This window comes from Triticum aestivum, chromosome 3A (genome assembly GCF_018294505.1).
Source record: "Triticum aestivum cultivar Chinese Spring chromosome 3A, IWGSC CS RefSeq v2.1, whole genome shotgun sequence".
Taxonomy (NCBI): domain Eukaryota; kingdom Viridiplantae; phylum Streptophyta; class Magnoliopsida; order Poales; family Poaceae; genus Triticum; species Triticum aestivum.
In genome coordinates, this window is record NC_057800.1 from 6,745,910 (window position 1) to 6,773,005 (window position 27,096).

The 27,096-nt window shown below is 45.5% G+C and overlaps 2 long non-coding RNA genes across 2 annotated transcripts; one reads left to right on the plus strand and one right to left on the minus strand.

The window, feature by feature from the left end:
• Positions 1–4,310: 4,310 nt before the first annotated feature.
• LOC123057451 (uncharacterized) lies at positions 4,311–6,974 on the minus strand. The gene is made up of 4 exons (XR_006426864.1): positions 6,553–6,974; positions 6,445–6,446; positions 6,028–6,140; positions 4,311–4,544 (listed from the first exon to the last, which is right to left on the minus strand). It is a non-coding gene; the product is annotated as an uncharacterized lncRNA (long non-coding RNA).
• Positions 6,975–18,508: 11,534 nt separating this feature from the next.
• On the plus strand, positions 18,509–20,282 carry LOC123059758 (uncharacterized). The gene is made up of 2 exons (XR_006427550.1): positions 18,509–19,362; positions 20,006–20,282. It is a non-coding gene; the product is annotated as an uncharacterized lncRNA (long non-coding RNA).
• Positions 20,283–27,096: the final 6,814 nt, after the last annotated feature.

Consider the following 27,096-nt stretch of genomic DNA (forward strand, 5'->3'; position numbering starts at 1 on the left):
TTGGACACTTGAGTTTGCTCTAGAGACTAGAAATACTAATGATGAAGACAAACAGATACACTTCAGCTACAACCGTGGAATGTCGACGGCCACCAACAGGCCCCAAATTCCGTCGACGTGAGAACTGAACCTCTACCCTGAAACTAATCATGAAACCTAACTTGAGCCAGTCCAGGACCGACTACCTCTGGAGGGAGCAACTACAACTAGGTAACATAATCTAAGCTGCTTCCCCGAGGGGAGCTCCATCAGGGCCGGCGAGTCCGGCAGCGATGCGAAGAGCTACTGGATCCTTGCGCGTGAGCTTTGCAAGGCTGTTGATGTCTTCTTCAGTGAGAGGCTCGTCGAACTTCTTGATCAGGGCTTCTGCCGCCTTTAGGGTCATCATGTCGTTTGGCCCCAGAAGCCCGAGGTCGCGGATGATGCGTAGCGTTGCACGGTGCGCCACCGGCACCTCCGAGCGGTTTTTGGCCTGGCGGGCGCTCTGACGCACTGGAGCTGATGTAGTCCGCGTCTTCCTCGGAGCAGACGGGCGGGGAGGGGGGCAGGATGGGCGTTAGAACGTCGGTGAAGAGGCGGCGAGGGATCACGACACCGTCTTGGTCATTGATGTCCATCTGCTGAACCCTCTGCGTGACCGTGCCCACCTGCACACCAACAGAAGTGGTGGATGGGGCAGGGGCACGGCAGGCCTAGGAGGAGAGGGCAGCAGTAGTCTTGAGGTTGCAGTTGTCGTTGTCGGTGAAGCAGAGAGGCTCCGATGTCGCCTCCGCGGCAGCAACGTCGACGTCATTTGCTGCAGCAAGGGGCGGAGGGGGAGGGGGCGCCAGCACTGCAGCTTCTTCAAAGAAAGCAGCAACTGGGTCCGGGGAGGTGCGCCTGGGTGCAGCTTCTGTTTGGGAGGGGGATGGGGTCCGGGCACGCGCGGACGAAGCGTGCTTGTCCATGGAGTAGTTGAGACGGTGGTGGTGTTGGCCCTGCCGGCTGGTGGGCGTGCGGCTCCGCTGGCGTTGATGACGTTGCTGGGGGGCGCCGTCGTAGGAGCTTCATGGGAGGGGCGGCCGCGCCCCAGGAGTGTGTCTTTCCAGGAGCGCCGACCCCCTCCATTGTCCCCGTCGTGGCTGCGTCTGGGGCCGCCGAGGGACATGCCGCGGCATCCAATGTTGGCCACGACAGGTCCTGGGCGTTGCGCGCGGCCTTGCTGGTCGGGGGCCTGGCCATCTTCGATCTTCATCATCCAGGTGCCGGGGTATGTTGTAGGGAACGGCCTGGTGTCGCTCTCGGACTCTGACGATGGGATGCCGCTCTGCGGGGAGGAAGAGGAGCACGGGGACAACGGAGTCCAATCTTTGACGAGGTCGACGTGGATGAGCAGGTCCTTGCGGCGGACCCATGGTGGAGGCGCGACGTCACGGCTCGGGGGGGGGGGGGAGAAGTCGTACATCTCCTCTGTTCTGCCCGCGCCACGCTTGATGATCCACAGGGTGCGCTTGGTTGGGATGTGGGCAACATCCCACACCCAGACCCAGGCACCGAACGTCTTCGTGTCCCCTTGGTCGTAGGTCTTGCTGTCGAGGCGGTCGACCTGGCACCGGTCGCCGATGGCCTCCTCCGCCCCCTCGAGCGACCACGGCTGCATGGGCAGATCTTCAATGACCACCCTAACATGGAGCTTGAAGTTGTCGTGGGTCATGTGGTCATCTTCATGCCAGGGCTTGATCCGAAGCACGCCCCCGTCGACGGTGACCGAGCCCTGGCGCACGGCCAGGTCGTGATGCGCGGGGAGGTTGAAGCGGACGAAGAAGTCTATAGGATGGTGGTAGGTGACTCGCAGGAGGTGCGAGGGGATGCGCAGCTGCTTCTCGAGGGCCTTGCCGACCGCCATGGGGTTGGTGGGGCGTGCCTTGTCGACGGCGGTGAGCAGCACTACGTGGTGGCGGAGGATGGACTCCTGCTGCTCCATGGCCGGCGTAGAGATGATGACTTTGTGGCTTTCGCGTGGGCGGCGGGAGGGGTTGGTGTGGAAGTGGCGGTTGGCAGCCATGGGAGTAGGCGGTGGCGGAGGGGGGAAGCGGAGGCGCTCGTGCACTGGCACTCTGGGGCGAATTTGGTCGCCGGGGGGGGCGGTTGCAAGGGTTGAGGTGGCACTCCCGACCAAAGTGGCCTGGGTTTTTGCAGTAGATGCAGCGGAGAGGGTCTCTTCAGTCGATGCGGCGGTGTTCCGTGCTGAGGCAGCGGAAGCAGAGCCCTTTGAAGCGCTTTAAGAAGGCCAATCTTCCTGCCGAAGCATTGAAGGCGAGGCAACGGGGAGGGCGCCGGGGAGCAGGATGAGCCGGCGAGGATTGAATGGCGCGCCAACTTTTCCGCGAGCGATAAGTGCTCCAGCCGTCCTCATTGCCTGAAGAGGGTTGGTCGGCGGGCGGGGAGGTAAGAACCACGATGGATTTGAGCATGGGGCGCCCCAAAGGGGGGAACGCGGCCAGATCCGTGGGGGAAAGAGGTGGTGCAGCATGGGAGCACTCTCCCCGGAGCAGGAGACACGGCGGATCCGGAGATGGGGCGCAGGGCGACCGCGGCAAGACCGGGGCGTCGGACGGACCGAAGGATGCAGGTGGATCTTCCCCAGATCCAGGAGATGGCCATGCCGAGCGGTCGGCGGGGGCGCGAGGGGCGTTGATGGCAGCAACGCGGAGGGGGCCATCGGTCGTTGGGAGGCGCAACTGCCCGCGCGGGCAGCCACGGGCTTGGTGGCCGCCGCGGCCGGAGTGACCCGCGGCGCGGTGATGCGGGGGGCAGGGAGGGGTGAAGCTCAGCTCAGCTTCGCAGCATCTGTCCAACCGTCCTCCACAAATTTTCATGTACATCATATTTGATGCATCAGTCTAATCTGTACATCAAATTACAGTGTATGATTTGTGTGGACACTATATATATATTTGATGGAGCCGTTTAAGTTGGACTGTTGGACATGAATTTACAGTGTACAATTTCCATCCAACTTGCTAATTCAATTTTACTTATTTTACAAACTCTTTAATAATAATTCTAAATAGCATAATAATCTGACAATATTTTCCAAAGGATGTTTTTTACATCTTCCTATATCATTTTGATGTGAGATGGGTTGTAAATACAGGTCTATTAATAATTTTATCATAGTTGTTATTTAACATCCGTAAGCCATCGTTTGGGGATAAGCCATTGTTTGGGGATAAGCGGCGTCTTAAATTGAGGACGTGGACCGACGTCTTAAATTGAGGACGTGGACCAGTGGAGAGGGTCCTTGAGCCATGCTTATTAAGGTAAGGGTGTGCTCTATTATTTTTGGAAAAGATACCAGTGATGTTTGCTTATGTGATGATTATGTCATGGATGATGTACCCATGTCTATGCCATCATGAATATGCCCGTCATGTTGTAGTGTTCTATTTTTTTCCCGTTGCAACGCACGGGCATATGTGCTAGTCTCTCCCTAATTTTTTTAATTTTAATTTTGTTTTAATTTTTTTAATAATAATAATAATATTTCCTTAATAATAATATAAATAATAATAAAGCATGACTGACTCCGTGGGTTCACCGTCACAACACGCTTTCTACCTATGAATTTACGTTTCGGATTGAGTTTGTCGGGTTCACCGTCACAATACGCTTCTTTCCGTGAATTTACGCTTTCAGTTTGAATCTAAAACATATACCCGAGGTGGTACTATCTTCGCTATAGAAACGTTTCGTTGCCTGCACGTACGTCACCGATCGATCTGGTTTCGTTTATCCATAACCGAGTTTAAAGGCACAAGCCCAGCCCAACTAAGCCAGCGACCACAGCCCACAAAACAAAAGGGTTAAAGGCCTGGGCAAGGCTAGAAAATTACTCTGGTACAGAATAGTCCCACCTTGCCCCCTTACATTAAATCCTCCCAATTTAAATACGCTTTTTAGTTTTCTCGGCGTCAAGGAGCTGTCTCGGGAATTAAGGAGTGAAGCGTGAAAGGAATAATAAAGTCTCTGACTTGAGAATAAGGAAGGAAGGGTTAAAGGAAGGAAAGCCAGATAGGAAGGCATAATCACAGGAGGAACAATGAAATTGAAGGGAGAATTAAAGGAAGCAAAGCCGGATTAAAGGAAGGCCTAATCACAGGAGGAACAATGAAATTGGAAGGGCCCTAGATCATGCGCACATTGAAGGGTTGGCCGGGCTCTCTTGCTATGCTGGGTTGGTTTCTTGTTCAAATTAAAACAAGCACACATTTGTCCCACGCATGCTTTTTAGAATTTCTAATACATACGGAGAGGGAGTAGTGCAGGCAGGTGATAATTAGTGCTCAGGAGTGACCAATCAAAAGCATGCTGAAACAAAACCTGAAAACTAACCCTTTTCATCTCACTAAGTGGAAATGCTCTATTTTTGCCTTGAAGAAATCCACAACTGCTTCAACTCCAGCATTCTAACCTTCCCAAACTGAAATGCTGCTGCTGCCTTGTTTTTTTATCAAATTCTCTACCTCTGCCAGCGCCTATCCGAGCTCCTTGTACGGCAGAACCTGCAGAACAAGAACCTCATGAGCAAGAATCTGAAGAATACTGCTGAAAGAACAAGAACCTGAAGAAAGTCACAATTAAGGTGATACTGATGAAAGTGCATTTTACTGTGCTTTTGACATTATTATTTGAAGGAGCAAATGCTCAAATTGAAACAGATTATTTAGGTATGGTACTTTAATTCCAGATGATCAACAAATGTCATGTTTTGATTCATGGATCATGCATATATATCCTGCCATTCCAGCTCAAGTTAGACTAATGCAGCAAGACCATAATCATGTACTCCTGGTATACAGCGGAGCATACGGCATACAGCGGAGCAAGCTAATGCTGCTACACTGCTGAATTAAACATTCTTTGCCTAAGATGTCTATGCATTAATGTAATGCATGAAAGTCACTACAAACAAGCAAATACTCATGTTTTCCTGTAGTACTCATGTTATCAAGCAGAAAAGGAAAAGAAGAGAAAAGAAACAACATTCATGTGAGTGGGAGATGCTTCTGATAATCTGATGCCAAAAAGAAATGAAGAAAATAATGATGTCTTTGTACATACGTCCATAAACCCCAATGATAGAGCGAGCATGAACACTGAACAGGGAAAGCAAACGGTGCTCCGGCCTCCAGATCCAGTCAGAAAACGATCAAGGCATCACGTTCCCAAATCCTACCTCACCTGGTCATTATCAGTCCCTTTAATGTTCTGGATCAGGAGCAAGGTGTACTCCTCCCTGCCTTTTTGTTTTCCCTAATCCTACTCTCCTTTTTGAAAGGGGTTTTTGTTTTGGAATTGGAATTCTTATCCGAATAAGCAGATCCTTCAGTATCACTGCCATTTCTGTAGCATTCCTTAATGGTAGTGTTCTTTTTTCCTTATTGTGTGATCTGAATAAGCACATTCCCAAAGCTATAAGATGCTTTAACTGAACATTTACAGACATCTGTTACTACTGGATAATCACCACATTACTACTACTGGTCACTACACTACATGGTCAGATTTGAGAAGAGAGCGAACTTTGGCTACATAAGATATTGTACATACCAATAGAAAGAAATAGCCCATGTGTCCATAGCAATAGAAAGAATTACTCTAGCACATTTGTACTTGCTGCAGAAATTATATGTTTGGTCACAACTACTCAGGGTATATAATCTCCTACTCCAAATAGCTATAAACAGATAGAATCAGTAGCAACTCCAAACTAAATGACCATAGTAATTAGGAACAATTTGCTATAAATTTACTCCTGATATTAGGAGTACTGTAATTTACTCCTGACATTTTGCAAGATTACTACTGGTACATTTAAACAGAACAATTTGCTGAAAATAGGAGTACATCATGATCTTGAAATGATGATGAACAAGTACTCCAGCAGTTAACAGGAACAAATCATTGCAGCAACACATGAATTAAACCATGTCACAAGTCCAGTGCTAGCTATCTGTGGCACCATAGAGAAGAGGAGGAACTCACCTAGGTGGCTGTAGCCGAGGTAGAAGCTCGTCGCCGCCGTCCCTACACGGCGAGGAAGAAGCTGCAGCACCGAGAGAGCCACGTCTTTAACAGTAACAGTAACAATCTATTACCTGCAAGAAGAATGAAGAACAATCTCTTGGATTACAGTACACTCACATAGTTATTGCTGTGGCCAAGAATAAAATGTTTAAACATTGAATTTACTCCAAGAACTTAAACAACAGTCTAGAATATTGAAGTACAGCAAGCAGCAGAGATATCATCCTCCCACACTTGTTCCTTTGTTCTTAAGAAGATAAACATCATCATAGTACTCGAATTACAGAAAAGTTCCAGAAATAATGACTGAAACTTGGAAGCTGGGTCATAATCAGGAGTAATTGTAGCAATGAGGAAGTAGCGAAAATACTGCACTCCTAATTAACTCTGAACATGGATTGATTACTCATCGAGGAGACGCAGAACGCTGCGGCCAGAGAAGCAGCAATGAAAATGAGACGGAGAATGTTGGGCATCAATTACTTAGGAAGATTTGGAACCACCGCAGATTAAGTCGAGAAAGGGAAGCACCACGGATTAAGGCGAAATTACTCCATCTATCTGTCAGTGCACTCTCCGCCCGCCATGGAGGACCTGCTCCTCCCCGCTAGCCGCCTTCGCCGCTACCGGATCCAGCACCGCCGCCAGATCAGCCAATTTGGACCCGAAAAATGAGCTTTTTTGGAGCCAGGCAGATGCGTCGGGGGCAGCGGCGGGCGAATGTGTAGGCGGAAGCGGCGCTCGACGGGCATATGCGACGGCAGCAGCGCTCGCTCTGCCGGGGCATGCGGCGTCGCGCCGGCACTGGGACGGCGGAGAAATTCGGGGGGTGCGGGCGGAATGGTGGATGCGAGTTGAGTGGGCGATGCGACGACGAGAACTGATGATTCTCTGGACTGCCGGTTGTGTTGTCTCCCAAAAACTTCCAGGTTTTTATTTGTTTGTAAATTTACCACTAGCGACAGATATTTCGGGATGGAGGGAGTAGTATTTTTGGCCGCAGCGTCCCGGGCCAACGGCGGCCTTGCGCTTGCTTGGCGCGCAAATGCAGAGGAGGCGTGAGGGAGAGGACAGGGGCACGGGAAGGAATGAGGAGGCGGTGTAGAAGGGTTCGTCACCGGTGTGGTAGCACTCTCCGATCGGAGTGGCGCCCGAGGGCCGCGGGGCTGGAGGGATCGGGCCAATGGGCGCTCGCTCCTCTGTGTATTGTGTGTCTGTGAGACGACGCGAGGGGAATGAGAGAGTTCAAGGGGAGAGACGAGGGGAGTGGGGGATCGGCGGCATCGGCGGCGACTAGAGATAGTGAAGGGAACGGGAACAGAGACAATGTGTGCAGTTTGTGTCGCAACGAAAGTGTATCTTTTTTCTGAGAGTGTGCGTGTTTTCGTAGTCCAGTCGTTTGGCCCAAGCCCAAAAAGTTCATAAAATGTCCAAAAAAACATCTGTTCAAAAAACATTTTTTTCCAAAGAAATGTTAAAAATTCATAAAAGGTTAACTCTTCCTTGGAAAGTATTTCAATTTTATGCAAATGTTAACTTTTATTAAAAAATAAAATTTTAATGTTTAACCTTATCGTCGATGTTTATGAAAACTGGATATAAAAAATGATGCACACTTGCAAATGAAGCAGGTTGTGCAAAAATCAGTTACAGAAAAATATAACATTTTCAAAATTATATTATACAGAAAAATGTTATTACCCCTAAAAACATTATTACCCCTGAAAAAGGATTCTTTGCAAGAAAAACATCTGTTCGAAAAATGATCTTTTCCAAAGAAATGTTCACATTTCATAAAAATGTTGACTATTCTTAAAAAAGTATTCCAATTTTTATGTTAACATTACCTTCTATTTTTAAAAATAAAATTTTAACATTTAACATTATCATTGACGTTTATTACAATTGGATATAAAATGGTGCATAATGGCACAGAAAACAGGTTTTATTTTTTTTCGTCCGGTGCAACGCACGGACATGTATACTAGTCTATCCCTATATATCTATCCCTAATAATAAAGCACAGATTGACTCCGTGGGTTCACCGTCACAATACGCTTTCACCCAGTCATATTACGCTTTTACGTTTATGTTTTGGAATTAACCGATGTGGTACTAACGGAACAATTCGTTTTTGCCTCTGTGGTAGCACGATGGCATACTTGGGCCTGCTTTAGTCCAGCCCATACACGTACAACTTTTTATAATCTCTATCTCTATCAGTCACACGTTTTGTTCATTGGGCTTTTTTGGGCTAATGGACTCGCCTAAGTCACGTTGCTGCACGCTGCCCCCTCTTTCAGTTTCTCTCACTTCTTCCTTTTTTCCCTAAAGAAAAGAAATTTTAATCTCAATTCCTCTACAACTCAGAGAAAATTTCTTTACAAATTGGAGCAGAGCAAGGGAATCCTGTCAGCTATATTTCGCCTGCGTCGCTGCGGAAGACGCAACCCTAGCACACCGAAGGACACCTCGCGAGGAGAGCACGCACGCGGGTTGACGCAGCCGCAGGTCCTCCCCCACCACCAATTCCCTCTCTTCCTCGCTTCGTGGCGCTGGCGCATGCCACCCTCACCCGCGCTGCTGCTGGACGGCGGGGCCTTGTGGCCTGCCTCGCTCGAAGCAGCAACAGGGGGCGACAGAAGCAAAGAAGCCGTCGGTACTGGGCGGCCGGATGGAGGCCGCGTCGTCATACGAGCACGCGGACGATGCTCCTGCGGTGGCAGAGGTGATGGCCGGACTTAGAAGTGCTTCAGGGAGGAATTGGATGGGTGGGAGCAGCTGCGGGTGGCGTGCAGCACGGTCAATGAGATAGTCGACGATGGGAACACCAGTTTGACGCTGACGTGAGAAAAGCAAGGAACAGAACGATGTGTAGCACCAATTCCTATACTCAAGTTATCTATATACCGACGTGAGAAGCCTTTCCCCTATGTTCGAGGCTCCCAGCACTTCCCCTGCAGCTACCTGGCGAGTTTAAGGCAGATCCGAACGCAGACAACGCAGACAACAGAACATATTATTAGGGGCAACGGTGTGCTAGATGGCATGCTGCTACTGCCACCCCAGCAAAGTGTACTGCTATAGGCAAGTCGTGGGAGAAACCACCTGAGGGCATGATGAAATTGAATTTTGATAGCTCATTCATGGGAGTACAGGCGATGTGGGTGTTGTCATGATCCTTCGAGATGCACAAGGACAGATTGTGTTCTCTTCCTGCAATCATTGCAATGCTGCTAGTCGGCCCTTGAGCCCGAACTATGTGCCTGCTTGGAGGGCATGTCGCTTGCACTAGATTGGAGCCATGTGGATGTTATGGTGGAAACTGACTCAGCTAAACTTGCTGCAATGATAAATAGCTCTTCCCGTGACTGCTCACGGCTCGGACATCTCGTTGAGCAGGTGAAGTATCTCATGAGACAGGGAAGACGGTTTTCCATCAACAAAATCACTCGTGAACAGAACCAGCCAGCCACCTGCTAGCTCGCTTTGGGCGCCAAGAAGATCGCACAGTAGTTTGGTTAGGATCGGGTCCTGATGAAATTTTAGGCCTTACCCTTCGGGATTGTAATGTGACAAATGCTTAAGCAATACAAATTGTATTATACAATCCTTTTACCCCGCAAAAAAAATCCATGGTGAGCTATATAATGTATGGGCTTAGCTTTCAGATTTACTGTCCTGAAGTAGGATTCGAGATGTGACGAGCGATCTGGTTTATAGTGTTGCTGATGGTGTGTTTTAGCGCTGATCTTAACCTCTCTTACGGTGGTCATACTTGATGATGGTGTCTTTTAGCGCTGATCTTACCTCTCATACGGTGTTGTCATACTTCTGAACAGAAAAATATGGATCCGGCATCAACTACTTAAACAGGTTTGTTATTTTATTTTCCTCTGTACTTAGCTCGACCCCTGCTTTATGTACATGGAACAGTATTGGATGATTCATGAATGGAATGGCTAGATTCCTTCTTGGATGCTTAGATTCTTGACAATCATCTTTTTACTTCACCTTTATAATTATTTGCTACCCAATAAATTGTTAGCATCAAGTTACATGAGTTTTGTATGCAGATATACATAGGCAAAGTGCTTGTCTTTCATGGCATGTGCATGCACTGTGCAATATGAAGCATCACATTCAATTTATTGGTTTTTCTTTGTCTGCTAGCATTGCTTTTTGGCTTCTACATATCCGAATGCTTGAATGTGTGATAGTCTTGAAAATAGCTAAACTATATTGCAATCTTGTAGGCATAGTCATACATTCTGCTCATTTGTCATATTTCTTCTGTGCATATTGAATCTAAGCATGGTCTATTATGAAATTGTGTAATGTTTGTGTGGTTAAATCACAATTACATATGAGAGTAGCTGGCTGTAACAATGCGGTTAATGCATAATAGCTGATTCATGTTTCCTGTTTTATTGTCAGGCAAATGAGCGTGTTATAAGGAGTTCAAATATGACCCTAGACTGCAGATGGATACCTATTAGTAAACAAAGAAATTGTGTACTGCAAGTCTGAGATCTTCCACTTGCTACACGTGTTGATCCACAGCCAGTTTACTTGCCAGGTAGAACATTAGTTTTAATGCCAATGCAATCATATGTATCTTTCCACTATACTTGCAAAATAGGATCAGCTCGCGGTGCTTGCAAGTTGTTAAAATTTTATCACTCTTCTCCAAACCTCTCATTTTGTCCACCCTTCCTTGTGCCCTGTAGCTTTCATAGCTTTTTCAGTATAAACTACACTAGATAGCAGTAGTTATGTATACATTGTTAGCATAAATCGATGCCGAGTCTTGTGGCTGACTTCCAGCAACAGAAAGACTGGTCCTAAATCCGAAAGTCAATGGTCGACTTCAAGCAATCTGTTGCGACACAATCTCGGATGAGGTTTTTTGTGACCAAAATGAATTTTGACCGCGGTATAAATGTAAATAGCTAATCTCAACTATGCATGGTTGGATTTTCCATATGTTTATATCAATTATTATTTCTATTCTCAGGTGAATGCTACTGCTGGTAATTGTTTTTTACTCTGCCATATGTGATATTTACTGGTATTTTCCTTTTGTATCCTTGGTCATCTAAGAATTACTTTATTTGTAATTTACAGTAGTTAATGACTTCACTGGAATCGAATGCACGTTCTATAATTTCTAAATTGTATGCATACCATTCTACGACTTTATTTTGTCATGGCACGGCATGTAGGTATTTGTTAAAAACTTAAAATGTACAGGAGATGCAGGGTCCTTCGAATAGAAAAATACTTAAAGTTGTATTAAGTCAGCGACAATTAATATGGATCGGAGGGAGTACAAATATCAAATAAGATACCACCCAACAATATGCCTTCTTCTATGAATTAGTGTTATCAAGATGGAAAAAACACATGGTTAGAATGTTATGTGATATTGATTACTAGGAAAGCCGTGAACTGAATAATTTATACATTTCGTAGCCGCTTTGCAGAGATGGCTAGGATGTGATGCTATGATTACAAGAAAAACCATGAACTAAACAATTCATACACTAAATAGCCACTTTGCAAATATGCTTTCACTGAAAGCACAATTCTTCTTCATGCTGGAGTATTTGATGTGGGTGCTTATTGGGCTAAGGAGAGAGTGATGAGTTTCCCATCCGTTGCTTAGTTTTTCTCCTGTTGCAACGCACATGCATGTTTTCTATATATATATATAATCTCTCCCTAATAATAAAGCACGGTGTGAATCTGTTGGGTTCACCGTCGCGGCGTTTTTATAAAAACGTCCCTGTGATTTAACATAACTAACCCGCGCTACAGATTTTTGGCTACCACGACCTCTTCCGTCGCTCATACGGGCCTGGCTGGGCCTGCGCCCGTGGTAAAATTTTTGTAGAATCAAACACACCACTAATCAAATCCTAGAATAGTACCACCTTGCTTCATTGAATGAAATCTTGCCAATTTAAATACAATCACAAGTTTTCTGCAATATCAAGTACTAGCAGCGAGCACACGAGGATTCACAAATGAGGGAAATGGGGCGGGCTAGCTGGTTCTCGTGCAACAACGAGGCCTCGGTAGGGATGGCCACACCGCTCAGGCATACAGGATATGAGACCTGAGATATGAGATAGAGCACGCCACTCCAGCGGCACACGGACCTGAGATATGAGATAGAGCGGGGATCAGAGAGAGAAAAGACAAAAAGGGAGCAAAGCGAGGAGAGGCGTGGCAACGGAGCGTGAGTTCACTCACCTCGCCGGTGAACCCACCTGGGCGGCGGCGAGCAAGAAGGGGAGGGGAGGCGCGTGGGCGAGGAGGAAGGGCGCGGCTTGTCGGAGCGGGCGGGAGGCGGCCGACGATCGGAATGGGGCAAATAATATACCATTGAAAAGCTAAGGAAAATGCGAAACTTTTTCATGTTGATGGTTTTCTCTGATTCCCAGCCGTTTTCAAGTAATTTCGAAAACGGCGGGATCATTCGTTCTGCTTTTATTGCGAAACAGATCCTTCGAAAATGCACCACGTGAAGTACCTGAACTTCTCGGCGCGTGTACCTGAACTTCACTCTGTTTTTTCACGTGATTTTTTTGCTCGTAGGTCTCCATCCACTGCTCGTAGGTCTCCATACATTCACCGGAATTGAGCAAGTGATACACCGATGGAAAGCTGCTGTAAACACGCAACTTTCCCGTGTTGATTATTTTTTCATACTTGCGACGATTTTAAAAGTTTTTCATCTAAAATTCATTCAGCGTAGTAGTTGAACTTCCTGCTGTTTTCATGTTGAACTTCTGTGACGTATTTTTTTTTGTACGCGCGCCTGAACTTCTCTCTGTACGAACCCGACCTTCGGGCTATCTTCGCAACCGTGCCTTCTACCGCGAGTTTTTCTGGTTAGTCGTGTTCCATGTGATGTAAGTGTAATCTTCAAACAATTTTTAGCAACTAAATACTCGTTTTAGATAAGAATCTCGCTCATAGGCAGATTTTGCACTCGGGTCGTGATGAACTCGCGTTTTTTGCAATTTTACTGCCTGAGTTGTTCGACCTGAACTTCCCCATGTGCTAGGTTGAACTTCCGCCAACATTGCCCAAATAGGGCTTGCTATATACCGTTGGAAAGCTATGGATACCAGTATCATCACCCAAGTTAAATTTTTGACAAAATATAAGCGGTTTAAGAGCAGTTTTAAAAATTGTTTTTTCTTCACACAAAAAACGTGAATCGTATTTTCAATCGCATTTCTAAACCGTTTATCGGAATGAGGCAAATAATATAGCGTTGAAAAGCTACTGAAAAACCGCTCATTCCACATGTTGAAAGTTTTCTCTAATTCCCTATGGTTAAAGAGTAATTTGGAAAATCGTAAAATTTCGCAAACCGAACAGCCGACTTTGTACTTTTGATGTTATTTTTAAACGGCTGATCTAATTGAGGCAAATGATATGGCGTTGGAAAGCTTATGGAGTTGCGCTAATTTTCCATGTTAATAGTTTTTTCTAATTTTCAACGGTTTAAAATTAATTTAAAAAACAATACAAGTTCCACCGAGTTTGTATTTTCGAGCTAATTTTTTAACCGTAGATCCGAATGCAGCAAATGATATGGCGTTAGAAAGCTTGAACAAATGCAAAACTTTTTCGTATATATGGTTTCTCCCAATACTTTACGGTTTTATGTCAGTTTTGAAAATGGCTAAAAATGTATTTTCATCGTAATTTCTACAAATTTAATCGGAATGGGGTAAATAATATACCGTTGAAAAGCTACGGAAAATGTGAAACTTTTTCATGTTGACAGTTTTCTCTGATTCCCAACCGTTTTCAAGTAATTTGGAAAACGGTGAGAACATTCGTTCTGCCTTTATCGCGAAACAGATTCGTCAAAAATGCATCACGTGAAGTACCTGACCTTCTCGGTATGAAACCTTGAACTTCACTCTGTTTTTCACGTGCTTTTTTGCCCGTAGCTCTCCATCCAAGCACCGGAACACTCACCGGAATTGAGCAGGTTATATACCGATGGAAAGCTGCTGTAAACACGCAACTTTCTCGTGTTGATCATTTTTTCATACTCGCGACGATTTTAAAAGTTTTTCATCTGAAATTAATTCAGTGTAGTTGGTGAACTTCCTGCTGTTTTCACATTGAACTTCTGCGACGTATTTTCGTTTGTAATTTTCTCATCCATTTCATCAGTGTTACACAAATGATATTCTTTTTGTACAAAAATCTCTCACAATATTTTTTTTAACTTTCTCCGACCGAGGACTTGAACTCACATAAATGATATTCCTGTCATTTTGAAGCAAATTAGAGAAATGAGGAGATCATGATTTCTGCCTTCATTGCAAATGGAAACACACTGCGTGAAGTAGTTGAACTTCTCGGGCATGTCTGTTTCAACCTCACTCTGTTTTTGACATGCTGTTTTTTGCACTGCATGAAGTAGTTGAACTTCTGGGGCATGTCTGTTTGAACTTCACTCTGTTTCATTTTATTGTTTTTTTTCTTATATGAAATACACACTATGTAGTATGTGAACTTCTGGTTATTATCATTTTGAACTTCTCTCTAGTTTGAGAGAATTAATTTAAAACACAAAAAATAACATATTTTTTTATGTATTTTGGACATCTAAATACACGGTGAACCTCTCTCACAAGAATTTGTTGAACTTTTCCTCGTAGAGCACTTGAACTTCTAGCAACCATTTTTTTCGTTTATGAGTTGTTTTTAAAAGTGCAAAAATGGCGTTGTGTATTTTATTTTTTGAACAGGTATATCCTAGGTTTTAATAAACTTCGAACTTCTCTGTTATTTCAATATGAACTTCACCTTTCTATATTTTGAGTAAAGAATTGTGTTCGGTTTTTATATGGAAAAAATCAAACATGGAAATACATGGTGAACCTCTCTCGCAAGATTTTTGAACTTCTCCGGACAGAGCACTTGAACTTCTTTCAACAAACCTTTTAAGCTTTTATTTTTCTATACTTTTATTTCTCACCTGAAATGCATTTCTTACAGTACTTGAACTTCTCTGTTATTTTAATTTGAACTTCTTAGTTTCATTCTTTAGTACCGAGAAAAATCGAGTTTTTTGAACTTCTCTGTTTTAAAATATTGAACTTCTTGGTTTTATTTTTTAATAATGTGAAAAATCTGATTTTTCTTATAAACATCGAACTTCACCACTTTTAAAATTTGAACTTCTTAGTTTTATTGGTTAGTAACAGGGAAAATTCTTTTTTATATGAACAATGATACCGTGCCATTTTTTCCTTTTGAACTTATAGTTTTTATAGAATGGGGATAATCAGTTTTTATACAATCTTTTGAAGTGCTCTACTTTTTAATTTGAACTTCTCTGTTTTTTTTACAAAGTGGGAAAATCCGTTATAAAGATTTTTGAACTACTTCTTTTTAAGTTCTTGCTCAAATTTTTTGAACTTCCAAATTTGTCTTTTAGACATTAAAAACTTCATTTTTTTAACATTGACCTGCTTCGGTTTTTAAGTTTTATATTCTAATAGATTTTTGTTGCGACATTTTTATGCATTTTTGCTTCTCGGTGAAATGGCCTAGGCGGTCCCTTTTTCATTTGATCATTTTTCTTCTGTACGTGGTACACGTGAGCTTCGGAATTTCTTAAACATGAACTTGGGTGCTATTAATTTTGTCATGAAACTCCATAGTTTTTATTTTTTAAATTCCATGATTTTTTTGTTTACATTTTGGAAAAAGCGAATGGGGCGAACAACTAGGAATATGGATGTTTTTAAGGACCGTTTTTTTAAACATTACTAACGTGTATCTCTTATTAAAGTATAGTTCATCTCCATGTAGTTCCACTCAGCTTCTATACTATGTCAACTGGCTATTTAGCGAACATCTAAACTTTAGCATACGACGACATTTGAACTTTCATGGCCAAAAAAATTCTCAAATGTTTTTACTTCAAAATTAGGGGAAGTGTTTTAATGTCGGACATCCACAAAGTATAATTTATCCACACCATATCATTCAATTGGTCAAATAGGCAAACTCAGAGAAAGAAATACACAAGTACGTTCCAAGGAAAAGCGTCAACAGTAGTAGCACTAGGCACTAGCAATCACACAGGCTACCTACGGAAGCACACCGAGCCGTTACATGCACGCGCACCACTCGCATACACAACACACAGGGAGCGCACAACGCGCCAGCACGCATGCACAATAGGTGCAAGCCCACGCCATGCTCACCACCACGGCACGCAGCATCACACACGCACACCTTCAGGAAGGTGCTGCATGCTAGAGAAGGGGCGGCCTCATTGACGATGAGGCACTGGCGGGATGGCGATCTGGGAACATGGTCGATGATCGGCGGCAGGTGCTCATACGAAGTCTTCCTTTCAGGCGTGGATCTGTCGAACTGCTGTCAGTTTATTTTGTTGAACTGATAGAGGAGAACTCCTGCAAATATTTTTTGGAAATATACTGAAGAAATGCTGCAGTTTTTGCTGCAAGAAGTGTCGTTGTCCTTACTGACGACGCATCCCCGGATGGATCGTTGAAGGACAGAACAAGAGGGAGGAGGCCAACAAATACATCAAACAAATACAAATACAGAGCTGTTCTTCCACAGCTTGCTCGACTGGATCTGCCAACCCTTTTTTATCGTTTTTCCTCCTCCGTTTCTGCACGGGGGTAGCTCTGCACCTGCACCTTCTGGTTCACCTGCAAGATGGACTGGCTAGCAAGACGAACGCCAAGACGACGAGGCAAGAGGTTGGAGAAGTTCTAGGTAGAAAAGGGAAGACGTCCAAGGCGAGACAGCTAGGGAGGACGGTGTCGGGCGATGGGGCCGTGGGCCGCTGGGCGGCGTGCCTGGGGGCTGCCGGTGGAGGCCGGCGCTCGTGTGCTTGGATCGAGGGGGGTGTGCAGCGCGGCCGCCGGACCCAGGCATGGGGCGACGCGGCGGCCGGACCCAGGCGCGGGGTGACTCCAGCACGGATGGAAGGCCGCCGGCAGCCGCGAAAGTGAAGGGAGGAGCGGGAGGTGGTTGGCCGCGAGAGGGAATCGGGCCGCCGCTGTCCCCAGCGGATCCCTGGCGGGGGAGCTGGCCGCCGCGTGATTCCGGCGGATCTGGGGAGGCACCGGTGGTCGGGGAGGAGGCGGCGTCGGCGTTGGGCGGGGCGAGGGCGGCGGCGGGGATGCGAGAAGGTAGGAATCGTGGGGTCGGGGTGGGAGGTTGACCAGGCCTGGGGTGTTATTTTACAGGGTTGTACTGGTTCAGGAGTTTGGAACAACCCGGTCGCTGCTATATAGGCAGCTGTGATCCAAATAACTATTCTAATTCTGGGATTAAAATAGTGTTGTCCTATATGCCTGGCGGGTTCACCGTCGCGCCCTTTTTGCAAATAGACCCTCCTACTTTCTAGAAATTGCACGTACAGTCCCCTCATAAGTCAGACCCGAACCGGTACAGAGGAGAGAAAAGAAGAAAAAAAGCCCAGCGCCCCGCACGATCCTGCCTCCTCGATCTCATCTCCACCTCCATCCCGCCGCCACCTCCTGCCCCGCGCCGCCTCGACCGGGACCGCGCCCCTCCACAAACGACGGCGATGATGGAGCGCGGCGCCCAGCACCTGGCCGGCAGATTCGCCGGCTCCCCGCTCCTCGGGGCCAGCCCCTCCCCCGTGCCGGGTCGAGCATCGGCTTGGAGGCCAACACACGAGCACGGGTTCGCTCGATCCGTCCGGGTAGGGCGCCGCCGGCGGTCTTCTTCTCCGGCCATCCGTCGCCGGCGGCCGTTCTTCCTGCTCCCGTGCCTCTGATTTGGATCGAGGTCGCGGTGGTAGTGGTTCGGCGGCGGTGGCGGCGTTGGGAGCAGCGGCGGCGGGTGGTGGGGTCCGGCAGCGGGTGCAGGGGCTATGTCACGGTGATGGGGAGCTGCAGATCTGTGTCCATGGTCGGACCACCGCGGACAGGGGTTTCTTCCCGGATTGTTGATGAATATACTTGGGGATTCATGATTCTTGCATCCCATGATGTGGAGATTCGTTGGGATTTTGGGCGAGGGAGATGGGGTGTGATTTGGGGGGATCACGCCTCGGATTCTTGGGGTCGCCGGGGATGCGGTGATTGAAGGAGAAGACGGTGGAGGGAGAGAGGGAGGAAGGGAGGAGGAGGGGGAGGCTGCGATGGGACACGTTGGGGATGCCCACTGGACGTTGGTGTCCTTCTGAACACAAATTCATGGAGTGCCCAACCCGGATTTCAAAGGGACTTGGCTGGTTCGATACTACCAATTCCTTGGGTGCTGATTTTGAGGGGGGCTTCTAGATTGAGATCGAGTGAGAGGGGGTTGACAAGGAGAGAGCAGTCAGGTGGCGGTGGCGGCGGTGACTTGGAGCACAGTCCAGCGACGACGACCGTTCGGAGCAGGAGCGCACGGCGGCTGTTCGGGAATAGGAGTGAGATAGCGGCTGGGCATCGCGGGGTTCAGTTGTTGGAGAGGATAAGGGGGACGGCAGCTGCACTCGGCACCATGGGACACCCAACGTGGTTGGAGAGGATAAGGTTGATGGCTGATTTCTTTGTTCGCCTTTGTTGTGGTCAATGGTTTCACATCCTTCTTAATCCCTTGCCATGAGGCAATAAATCGCAAAAGAGCAGACACCACCCTATGCTCCACCTTCCATGTACATGTATTCTTCTTCGGACCCTGAACCGAAGGCTTCTTCCGGTCCTTATCAAGGTACGGCTGATAGGTGGTTTCACCGCGGAGCTCCCTCGCCGTCAGTACAGCGATGCTTGATCGATCGTGCCGCAGCTCATCACCTTGCATCGCCCTCCCACCACTGCTTCTCTCTGATCTTGGTCAGATGTTCTGGTTGATGTGCAAGGAGATGAGAGGGCAAGCTAGGGGAATGGAATTAGAGAGACGATTGTAGAGCGGCATCGTTGTTGTCCCTGTTGCTTTATTCTTTTCTTACTCAAGTGGTTACTTTACCTTCATCAGTCCATCTTCACACTTTTGATTGTCTCAGCTTAGCTTGCAGTTCCAGCTTAGATTTGTCAGTTTTATGGGTTAGCCAGATTGTTCAAATATTTGTTGTCCAATTTATTTATAATCTAACTGTGCAAATGTTTGGTTGATTCACAATTTTCTCATCCTTTCACCGCTTGTGTTTATCAGGTCTGGAGATATGAACCAATCACCCAGATACCTTTACTAGGCTGATGCATATGGAGCTTGCAATCAGATCCAAAATATGGAGCTGTCTAACAAAAGCAGGTACTACCACATCTTAGGCTTCAAAAATTTAAGATACATATGGACGTGGGAGTCCACTGATATGTATGTCTTTCAAATACACTTTGAATGGTCCAGGAACAAGATTTTTGTCTGAAGAGTGTGTTTTGTGTCCATATACATTAGTTAGACGTATTTTAATTCTAGATACATCCTTTGTTATCTATTTTGATGACAAATATTTTCGGACGGATGGAGTATGTTATTAGAGGATATCTTATTGCGTATTTATTTGGTTAATACTGGGGGGTAGCTACTCTCGCCCCCTTTCTCTCTGAATGCACCGAAAGGAGTGCCATATAATTGTAATTACTGATTTTACCTTTCACGGTCATGAGTTATGAGTCATGAAAGTAGAAAATTATTTTACAAGGTCAGGGCAGTGCCACAATATGAACCAATGTATCTGGACTTGCTACCAGGTTTAGACGACTTGAAGTGAGGATGAATAATGCACATTTTAAACATATGGTGATCCGAACTATCAGTATGTTCCCTGCTGCTACTGAATAGATGTTTTTCTAGCTTATAACAATTTGAATTATCGATCAACATGTACTTGCCTGCCCAGTCGTTGTTTGTATAATTACATATCCTAATTGTAAAACTTCCTGCCATACTACAGACTTTATGGTTTGAAGATGACATGTATGCAATGTGTGGTCTGCACTGATGAGACGTTGGAGGGGCAAGTACTGCACTTGGTTCAGTGCATATACAAGATGGTAGAAAAAAGGGTGTGATAATGTAGTTATAGCTTTGCACGACGAATAGCATGAGGTTTGGCCTATAACTTTGTTCGGTAGGGTTGGGAAATTCTGAATGATTTTCTTGACTGAACAATATGTATCCGTACAATAATTGCTCCTTTGTTTGTATATATATTTGTTTGATTTGCTCCCCTTCCTTCATGCTCTCTATAGAACAACGTGGCACAAAGTACTGCAAGCCTCCCTGTATGGTAAAAAACTCGGTAATTGTCCTTTTAGTTTATTTTTCAACCAGTTCTTAAGATGATCTTAGATTAATAGTATGTAGAATTTTGATGTCAAGCCTCACATATCTGATCAACTGGTATGATGCATATTGTGATGTGTAGTATATAGATTAAAAGCAAGCGTACCATCCATGACAAGCATATGTTGAATTCACGGTTGTTTCCCAGTGTAGTTCTGAATCTCATGCTAATGATCTGTGACTCTGAGTTGCACTTTTATTGCTTAAAAGTTGATTGCGCATCCAGGGCACCATTATTGATGGCAAGTCAATTGCAGAGGACATAAAGTTACTGATTGCTGAACAATTTCGTCGAATGAAAAAGGCAGTTGCACATGTTCCTGGATTAGCTATTGTATTGGTAGGCGATAGAAGGGACTCTCAATCCCATGTGGGATTTAAACTGAAGGGTTGTGAGGAAGATGGGATAAAATCTTTGTTGTCGGAGTTGCGTTAGAGCTGCACAAAAGACGAGGTGGTGGATTCAGCATCAAGATTAAGTGGAGATCTATCTGTTCATCGCATCCTTGTGCCGCTACCACTACCACAAGTAATGTATTGTACTACCTCATGCACTAAAGCATCTTCCATGCAAAAAAAACTTGGCTCTTTTTATTCTTTAGTATTTTTTCTAATTTACTTTTCACAGGGGGCCGATGAGCCCGGGCTCAGAAATGGATATTTGGATGTAATGGTCTTTGTTTTAGTATTTTTTTTCCAGCCAAAAACTGTTGCCAAAAGTGGGAGACGGCTCATAGGAGAGGGGAAAATTGTTTCTTGTGCCCAACGTATAGTAGAAATCATCAGCTGTTGTTTGTTCAAAAAGCATGAACTTTACTTCTGCAAGAACAATTCAATATCAGACTGCATTTTCATTGTTTCAAACAGTTTAGCTACACTTATACAGAGTTCAATTCAAAGTGAACGTTGATTCAAGACAGTAAGATAGATCACACTTCATTATTTTGTGAAAGAAATGCACCTTAAGTTGAGATAGTTTTTGTGACATATATCAGGTGCTCTGGTGACACTACATTTTTATCTCCCGTTGCAACGCACGGGCATATGTGCTAGTATATATATATATATATATATATATATATATATATATATATATATATATATATATATATATATATATATATATATATATATATATATATATATATATATAATACGCTTCTTTCCGTGAATTTACGCTTTCAGTTTTTTTACCTATATTATTTTCTACATCCGAGGTGGTACTATCCACCATCGCAAACTTCGTGGCCGGCCTCCTTATCTTCGCTTCATACGTCGTGTGCTTGGTTTCCGGAAATCAATCGCTACGTATGGGCCGGCCCAATTAATTAGGAGCCACGGCTGATCGCATGACTAAGCAGCCAGCGACGTTGTTCGTTTTGTAGTACAAAATCGCTTGCCTCTTTTTCCGTCGCCCCGCACATCCCTTTTTCCAGATCCGAGGTCAAGATCGAAGTGTTCGGCATCCAAACTCTTGCCCTCACATACTTATATATTACTTCAGCCAGGGGAGAAAACCAACTATACGACCGAGAATTCTGAGCATATGGCAGGCCTCGCCTGCGATCCGTCCTCGCCTCCATGACTCGCGCTGTCCCGGATAACTCATGTGCTCACGATGCGATCCGCCACCTCCGTACGAGCCCCAATCACAAGATCATCGGCCCCTCTCACGCCTTCCACCAGTCGCACTTCGGGGAGATGTCGTCCAATCAGGAAGGAGGGGATCGATGAGAAGGTCGCGAGAGGTGGCACGGCTGGGGGAGGAATTATGCTTCCATTGGTCCCTTCTGCAGGAGTGGAGGAGAAACAGGAAGCCATCGATTCGCCATCCAGGTCGGGTAGCTGGCTAGAGCAAGCATACCGATGCATGCATGACCTATGAACATACATGTATGCATGCGTGCGACCTTGCCGGCCTAGCCGATGCAAACTTGCACAGCGGCACGGCCTCATCCGTCACCACGGAATCCGGTGAGCTCTCTCTTCCGCCGTTGCCACTGTCACCATCACAAGGATACACTCGAGGCGATTATTCCCCCGACAAGTACTCCTTCGACTCCCCCCGCCCCCCCGCTCGCCTCGCCATCTAGCTGTCCGAGCTCGAGGTGGCTTCGGCGTCCTGCATCGCTGTGTGCAGGAGATCTCGGCACTCTGTGGTAAATAAGGTCGCCACCCTCGAGGCCACGTTGGGCACGAGGCAGCCTTCCTCGCCAAACTGATCGGGTATGCCTTTAGGCTCTAACATGAGCTGAACGAGCTGATGCTGCAAGCCTCAACATGTCAGTGGACGCGACCAGGATGGCCTACTTGCAGAAGGTCACGCACGTTATGGAGCAATGGAGTCCTGCGAAACAAGTGCATACACAATAGCCATGCATTGGTAAAACCTTTATGCGTGATAATTATGATCAGAGATCTATGCATGCGTCAATGTACGGACTACTATATATTTTCTTCACTTTTCGGTCAAAAAATTGCACTGCACAAGATAAATCATACATGGCGGATCATCAAAGACACCATGCTGAAGTAGCAGAGAAACCCACGTGGCCAGTTAAGATGAATTCTTATATTAACTCGATCCACTCCATACAGGTGAGAGAGCCCAAGAGGTTTTTTTTTTATATATGTATGATCAGTGGAGCAATCTTTCCATGTTGACTGTTTTTAACGAGGATGCCCTATAGTAATTCATTGTGTTGTTTGTTGACCACGGATGCAAATTGTTAATAGGCTTATATTGATATTATGATGCATAAAAATATTAAGTGGCTTGATGCATTGTATTACATACAACAAGGGTAGTTAGCTGCTCTTTCTTGCACAGTGATTACTCGATGGTGATTGTCATTTTTTGATGTCTGGTTCTATGATTTTTTTATCCTCAATTATGCCTTTCTCAGCGATTTAACATCTTTATCACCTATAGTTTCAAGAAGAAAAACTATACCAGAAATTGTTGACAAATTAATATTTAATGCAAACCTGCTACCCCCTCCATCCACACATATATAGGGCCTAATGCATTTTTCGAGATTGTCTTTGACTATTAAGATTAATTGTATATGAGATGTATAATGTCAAAATTATATCATTGGAAGCACCTTTCATGTACGTATTTGAGAGTATGCTTTGTCTATAACTTGCATAATCATATATTTTGGCTCTAACATGCGGTCAAAGTTACATCAAAAATGCATTAGGCCCTATATAGATGGATGGAGGGAGTATATACAATTGAGCAGTCACAAGGTGACCTTGATTTGAAGGTGAACAAATGACCTAAGGGCTCTTTTTATCCCGTTGCAACGCACGAACTCTTTTGCTAGTTTTCTATCCCTAATAATAATAATAATAATAATAATAATAATAATAATAATATATAATGCACGGATTGACTCCGTGGGTTCACCGTCACAATACGCTTTCTTTCCGTGAATTTACGCTTTCAGTTTAAATTTGAGAGTATGCTTTGTCTATAACTTGCATAATCATATATTTTGGCTCTAACATGCGGTCAAAGTTACATCAAAAATGCATTAGGCCCTATATAGATGGATGGAGGGAGTATATACAATTGAGCAGTCACAAGGTGACCTTGATTTGAAGGTGAACAAATGACCTAAGGGCTCTTTTTATCCCGTTGCAACGCACGGACTCTTTTGCTAGTTTTCTATCCCTAATAATAATAATAATAATAATAATATATAATGCACGGATTGACTCCGTGGGTTCACCGTCACAATACGCTTTCTTTCCGTGAATTTACGCTTTCAGTTTAAATTTGAAACATATTCAAGGCGGTACTAAATTTCTGTCTCGGTAATTCAACGAGGCGAATTCTGCGCCGGTTCGCCAACTGGCGCGCTTGTAATTGGGCCGGCCCGTTTTTCTTTTATATTTTTCAAACCCAAGTAAAAAAGGTGGTTAATATGTCAGAAGGGTTCGAACTCAGGATCTCTTCGCGGAGACCGCAGGTGCACTAACCACTAGGACACTAACTCATTTGTGCATAAATACATGTTACCTTCTTTTATTCTTTCCCCGGTCGCGGTTCTTATTCCTTATTCCTTTTTTGTTTTCTTCATTGCACGAATTTGGTTCAATAAAACGTACGTGTCGTGTCAAAGTCATGTACTACTACTAGAAAACCAATTAAATAAGAAAACAAAGAAACTCACGATCAGGACTTCCAGTTGAACCTTCCTAACCCTCCCATATATATGATGCCCGGGATCACGTGCTCTCCTATACCTAGGCGAGACGCCGAGACCTCGCATCGAGGAAGAGCAGCGCCGAGTTCGAGGAAGCACGATGGGCGTCCTTGGTCTTCCTCCCGATCGAGATCGGCCACGGTGTTGCCCGAGGTCGTGTGCATGACTTCCTTGATCTGTCACGATGCGTATGTTTGTTACCTTGCTCACGTCCTCCTCGACTCGATCGGCTCCAGAGAGCTGGATCGTCTCTTGTGATATATAGATCGCAATGGCGGCAAAGGTCCCAAGAACGCCCGCTGGACTTCACTCCAGATCGAGCTCTACCAGTACCCGTTCACCCCATGAGATTTGTCCGCCGACCGTCTCCTCCGCTCAGCGCCGCCCCCGCTGGACTCTCCCGCTCCCGCCTAGCGCGTCCGTCAACCGTGATCGGGCTCTTCTCTACCGGCACCGATCATCAGTAGGTCGCCGCCTCCCAACCCCATGCATCGATCATCCTCCACTCATTGCTCCCTTCATTGGCAGTTGCAGACGTATGTTCTCGCTGTTCGTCATGGTGCAGTGCTTAAGGTGTTCCGGGAGCCGCTGGCTGGCGCAGGAAGAAGCGTCTCGCCGGTTTACCACTCCATCGCCTATCAATGGCACCACCAAGGTATGTTGATCGAGGTCGAGGTTCACACAACATTGTGAATCAGAGATAGAGTCGTGTGCTTGGTGTAGTGTGGAGTGGCCTGTGACTCTGAACGTTGTTCCAGCTTTCCTTTTTCTCATATACTTCCCAAGCAGGTAGAAGAGCGTTGATCCCAATTTTCATGTTCTAACCTTGCTATGAGATGTAGAAGAGCGTGAACTACATCCTGGTGAGGTGATGGCTTTTCATGCAGGATGCAGCAGCAGCAGCATGCAGGGATGGATGAAAGTAAGTAGCAGACTAGCACTTTGCACGTCTTATAATTCTCCCTAATTGGTGATACGTTGCATCAGTAACGTATCCGTTCAACAATCCTTCTGTTATTGCTGCTGCTCCGGCCTATGAAGATATCTGTCCATGCATATCTTCTTGATGGACAGACATAATATCTTGGATGCCCATAAATATGTTAGAAAACATGGGTTGTGGGAATCACTTCCTTTTACTTAACATATATTTATATACAAGTTTTGGCTTTTATATGCTTCAACTGCAGTGCCAACTGGGTGAGACTTCGCGGCGAGGACAAGAGCCCAATTGGAGTGTCTGATAAGAAAAAATCCCGACATCATTTATGCATGAAAAAATAACTCTAACCTGCATGAGCAGACAGGGCCAAGCAAAGGTTGCATGGACGTGTGAATTAGTATACAAGTCTCCTATATATGCTTCAAAGAAAAACTCTGAGATCCATAGATGAGCTAGGTAAGTACAAAGCTACGAATTTTCCTGTAGCTATGTGAGTTTGTGATGTTTTCCATATGTATTTCCTTAAGACAACAAAATCATCCTACTTTTCAGTCTATAAGTTAGTTTATGAGTTGATCCAGTGCCAAACACAGTTCAGTTGAACATGTTTGTTACAATATTTTTACGACATGAGCGTGAATTTTGAAGAAGTAATTGCCGGGTTAGATCGAAATATTATAGTATGTCTTTTAGAAAACGTTTCTTGAAATTCAGAATAATTCTTTGAATTATCAATTTCTTTTGACAACCAAGATATTTTTTCAAAAATGTGAACATTGCTTTAGTTTGTGAATAAATTTGAAAAAGGGTACATTTTCTTGCATTTGTAAATAAATTTTAAAAATCATGAGATGAGATGTGAACAAAATGTGGTCATAACCATTGAAGAATATGATTTTTTTTCTCCCGTTGCAACGCACGGGCCCTTTTGCTAGTAATAATAAAGCACGGATTGACTCTGTGGGTTCATCGTCACTTTTCATTAATAAAGTTGCAAATAATTACCCACCACTGCCATCCATAGGTGAAAAAAATGTTTCGCTAAAGATCTAAAAAAAGACATTAGAAAAAGATAAAAAAAGAGAAAGAGCTACCCGACCCAACCCTTCACGACCCTGCCTCCCAAATCCCAATCCCATCTCGACTCCAGCGCGCCGACTTTCAAAAAAAAAAAGACTCCAGCGCGCCGCCACCTCTTGCCCCATCCCGCCCCGCCCCGCCCGGCCGGCGCTCCGCCTCCCGTCGCCGAGCGCCGTCGCCCCTCCTCGCCGCGCCGCCGGACCGCCTACCGTCGTCACGCGCTGCCATGGCCTACCTTGCCGCCCCGCCTACCCCTACCCCAAGTTCCCCCACACCCGCGCCCATCACCGGCATCCATACGCGCGACCTGTTTCTCCGTTGCCGGGCGGCTGCAGGAGGTGGCCGGCGTCGCCCCGTCATCAAATCCCCTAGCCGCTTGGTCTCATCCGCCGCATGCTGGCTGCCCGTACAGGATTGACGCGCCCTATATCTGGCGACCCGCGGCTACTCCTCCCAGCC